This window comes from Pteropus vampyrus, unplaced genomic scaffold, assembly GCF_000151845.1.
Source record: "Pteropus vampyrus isolate Shadow unplaced genomic scaffold, Pvam_2.0 Scaffold121, whole genome shotgun sequence".
Lineage (NCBI taxonomy): Eukaryota > Metazoa > Chordata > Mammalia > Chiroptera > Pteropodidae > Pteropus > Pteropus vampyrus.
The window spans coordinates 2261956-2266772 of NW_011888902.1; positions in this window are offsets into that span (position 1 = coordinate 2261956).

Below are 4817 nucleotides of genomic sequence, written 5' to 3' on the forward strand. Positions count from 1 at the left end.
AAAGAGGATTTATTGAATGTCTATTCTGCCAAGCACTGTGCTCATCAATGGCTGACATGTCCTTGCTCGGACAGACCTTACATTCTAATTCAGAGAGAGATGCTTTTAGGAAATAAAGTCAGATAGTGACAACTTAGTAAGGGAAAAGGAAGCAGGATAAGGGGCTAGGGGATGATATGTGCTTTTGTTATAGATAGGACAATCAGGACATCTGAGGGGACAGTTCCTGGGCAGAGATCTCAACAAGTATACATTCCTCAAGAAAGGAGCATGGCTGGTATTTCAAGGAATAGCAAGCTAGGTGGCCCCCGTGACAGAAGCGTAGTGAGCAAGGAGAGGTAGAAACGGAGGAGGTAGACCAGATTGTGTCGGGAGACGATTATGATATTTACAGAGAAGACGGTGGCAGAATGATTAGACTATCTCGGGGCTGGCGGTGGAAGGGATGATGTTTTCCAATCTGAGATACGTTTTTGAGGCAGAGTGAACACATAACCTGAAGAACTTGGTTCAAAATGTAAGAGAAAAAGAGGAGTGTTTAGGAGACACGTTGGCAGAGAGTCGCCAGTTTAATCCTGAATCGCGTAGGGACGTTAACGCCACCATCTCCACCTCAAGTCAAGGTTAGTGCCCACGAAGGCAGAAAGCTCAGGGAATTTAGGAGGAAATAAGAATGAGACCAGGCTTCTTCCAAGCTTCTCCGGCTACGCATTCTTTGCCAGACAAAGGGAATTGTCCCGCTGTGAAGACAGGGATGTGGGGTAGCCTAAGCGTAAGGATGAGGAATGCATTATCCGGGCCTCCGTCCAGAAAGGTAAGTTTTCAAATTGCCTCGAGTAACCGGCCAAGAATATGGGTGCAGCCTCTGAACAAGGATCTGTGAGATGAGAACATCACAGAGATGTGTTTCTAGGCGATAAAATGGCCTAGATTCAGAGCGCCGTGAACCGACAAGGGAGGTGGCCTTGATGCTGGCCATGGAATGGATCACAAGCACCTAGACCCAAAGAAAATAGACCAGCAGCCTACTAAATTTTTTAAGTGAGCGGTACTGCCAAAAACACCCCTACGACCGGCCAAAAGGGCCTGTATTTCTCAAGCCCTAAGATAATTCCAAGGATCCAGCAATCACATCAACAGGAAGCGGGCTACTCAAGTGGTCAGGCCCAGCAACTGCATCCTTTCCAAAGTCTATCTCCGCGGAAGACAACAGACAAGGGAAAGCCATTCATCGGGTAGAACCAGGGGTGTTCTCATTAGTTGACCAAAGAACACCTTCCATTGCCAGGACAGGTTGTCCTTGTTATTGATGGCCAGCAGAGGATGATATGTGCCATGACCAGCGATTTCTGCAGGCTTCACATTGCCCACTTTCCCAAATGGAAGTTTTATTTCATCTCTGCGGGTCTCTATTAACTTTCATTAATGGAAGTGTTAGGGATCCTGCGTTCCCCCAGAAAGTGAACCCCGAATCAAAAGCATATGTGCTGTTATTACTCTATTCGGATGTGCGAATGATGGGAACAGGGCTGAGAGGCAGAGGGAGTGCATTAGCTAAGGAAGGAAAGCCAAGGCAGAGTCATAGTATCGAGCTGGCTGCTGCTAAGTGCCTGTGTTTATTTTATCGCACGGGGCTGTCGTTCGGGAAGCCATGTAAAGTGCGTCTCAAAGGCGTACGCCGGCGAGATGTAGGGATGCAAGGTTTTTCATTAGCTCTCATCTCCCAGCAGTCACACGTTTACCCTCCGGACTTCAATACTTTTTCACTGTGAGTTGTGCATAAATGGGAACCAAGTAAAGACCCGCAGTAATCCCACGCACACCGAGAGGGAGGCCACAAGGCAGGACCGGGATGCACCTTCAAGACGCTGATGGACTCCCACGTGCAGGATGGCATCATGACGGTGGGAGAGAAAAAGAGGCAGGTCAAGCTGAGTGCATCTGAGGTGCTACGCAAGAGGTGCCTGGCACTTTAGGGTTACTTCTTGGATGGTGAGAGACATACCTGGCTCTGGTGAAGGGGACCACCTATGACACAGTAATCCTAGATTCAGAGTTGGGGTCACTAGCTGGGTGAGAATTTGTCTTCCCTCTCTTTTTGCAGGAACTTCATATAGTTTGTGTAATTGAGAGTTTTTGAAAGCCTACGTACAGAAACGGGGTATGAACAATGCTGTGTAACGACGGGTAGACTGCAGTTGCCTCCCCATTACACTGGCCCCCGGCATCGTGTAGTTGCCCATGTCATATCTGTGGGCTTGACGTCAATATCCTCTTCCAGGGGTGAGCTATAGTTGGGGTAAGCTCATCAACATTATCACGACTCTCGGGGGCCACAATGATTGGCCCAGGAACGTTCAGTAGCCCAAGCCCAAGACAACCCAACCTAACGACAAATGTACAAGACTTCTGTACAGTGGGGAACTGGACTGGACTGTGCATTTTGCAGCTGGGAGCCTAGAACTACTGCATCCATCTCGTTCACCACGAAGGAAGACAGCTGAGCATGAAGCCAGCTCATGGAGAACGCACAACGGTGAGAATATAACAAAAGAGTATGGTCGACACACCAAACACACTGCCTGAAAACCAGGTTAAAGTTCACATGAAGTACTGAGTCTTCTTCCTTGTTTAGACGACTTCGAGTTGAGTTTTCCTTCCCTTGTACCCCCAAACACCCTAGTTAAAATGGTCATTGTTGGGTCAAAGCTGAGGATAATTCTGCCTGGGTTATAAACCACTAAGTGGTGTGTTTACAGAGCCATAGTAGTAACTCAGGAGACTGTAAATGTGTGGTGGGTGGAGGAGACACGTGTGAACCACCAACTTCAGTTAGGGAGACTGGGTTATTGGTTCCAGCTATAGTTGCGAGGAGGCAAGATTGGAATATGATCTTCAACTACCCGAGTTAAAACTGAGTCAACCAAACTGTAAATATACAAAGAATGAACGTATTATCAGAAGGGATATGAACAGCATGCGACCTAGAAATACCAGGATGGAAAAATAAGTTTTCGTATTTATCCAGGATTATCCACGGATCTGAAATACTGGGTTTAAGGTCATGAGCATTCTTATCCCCAGAAGGATTTTCAAATAATCATCAAGCCAATCTATCTCTCTTTGCTTGGATTCTATACTTTTTGAAAATTGAAAATGAATAAAGTATAAACTCGCCAGAAAGAAATAGCTCCCAAGGTAAATTTTTCTTTTGGAAGAGCAGCTATAAAATTAATGCTAACACTTGGGCATATTAAAATAAAGCCAGGCATCATTTTTTTCAGCTGGGTGGTTTCTCATACACTGATTAGTTCTAGTGCATTAGTGGAGTGGTAATGTTTTGGCATCGATTCACAAGATCATATTTCTAGACATTTATCCTAACCCTGTGAAATGTAAACTTTGACAATTTTATTAGTGGCCTAATAAATAAGACTCACATTATTACAGCTCTGATCTGGGAATAAGAATATTCATCATCATCATCATCATCACCACCATCATCATTATCTGAAAGCTGGGAGAGGGGTTATGGTGATGATAGATAAAATATACATAATTGTCTTCTCCATTATACGTGCCTATCATAAACACCTCAGGTAGTAATACAACATATCATGATACACTGCATATGTTATGCTCAGTAAATATTTGTAAATTATTTGGATGGATACACTGATGAATGAATGATCAAAATCAACACATAGTTAAACCAGGATCAAACCGAAGCAAAACAAAATCTTAACACAGAGAATTATAAAGTTTACGAAGCATCTACACATATATTATCATTTTCAATCTGCACGATAGGTAAGGTCAGGAATACTAACCACATATAAAGAGAAAGTGAGGTTTGATGAGATTCCCACAAGGACACAGCTGATGGTTAAGAGGGTGGACCCCGGGGTAAGAGAACTTGCATCGAAACCTAACTCCCTCACTTACTAACTGGACCAATGCCATACCTTTCTCGTCTATAAATGGGGAAAAATAATGGCATCTACCTCAAAATTCTGCTTGAGAGGTAAATGAGAAAATTCACGTCAATGCTTGGGATGGTTTCAGGGATGTAACGAACATCAACTATTATTGTTGTTTTCGCTGTTGAGTGCCTTACATTATGTCACAAGCTAGTGTTTGGATCGAGGCTTAAAGAGGGACATAATGAAAACTAAAATGGCATCTCCTGGAAACAAAGTCTCATTGAGATTCGACCTGCAATAGGAGAGCCATCAGGGGTCTTTTGCATGACTCTCTCTCTCTGTGGCCACATATGCTCTCATTTTCGTTTCTGTCTGTACGTCCACTGCATTGCTTCTCTCCGCAGAAGGAATCTCTCATCATGCTCATCCATAGCAAATGGCCAAAGGGACAGTCCCAGCCTTAACTCCATATATTACTCCAGTCCAAGCACCTACCATTGTCTGCCTACGAACCTGGACATAGAGAGGAAACTGTGGATGGTTTGGAAGGAACCTGTGGATAGACCAATTTGACCAGAGTGGTGTTTTCAAAGAAAGGAGCGGGGAGACATGAGATTTAGAAATAATAATAGATAAGTGATGGCATCTAATCCCTAATGGAAGGTTTCAGACTTTCCTTAAAGGGCAATGGGGCAGTAATTAAAGGCTCTTGAATCAGAGATAGCCATTTATAGAACACGCATTGGTGAAGTAGCCACCCCGCTCAGAAGTTTGCATTAATCATGCAAAGAGATATCATGGACATTTGGTTCGGCTATGATGTTTCGGTTTGATGGGATGGAGAGAAGAGTGGAAACAGGGACCCCAGCAGGGAACTGGGGGAGAGCTGAGGAC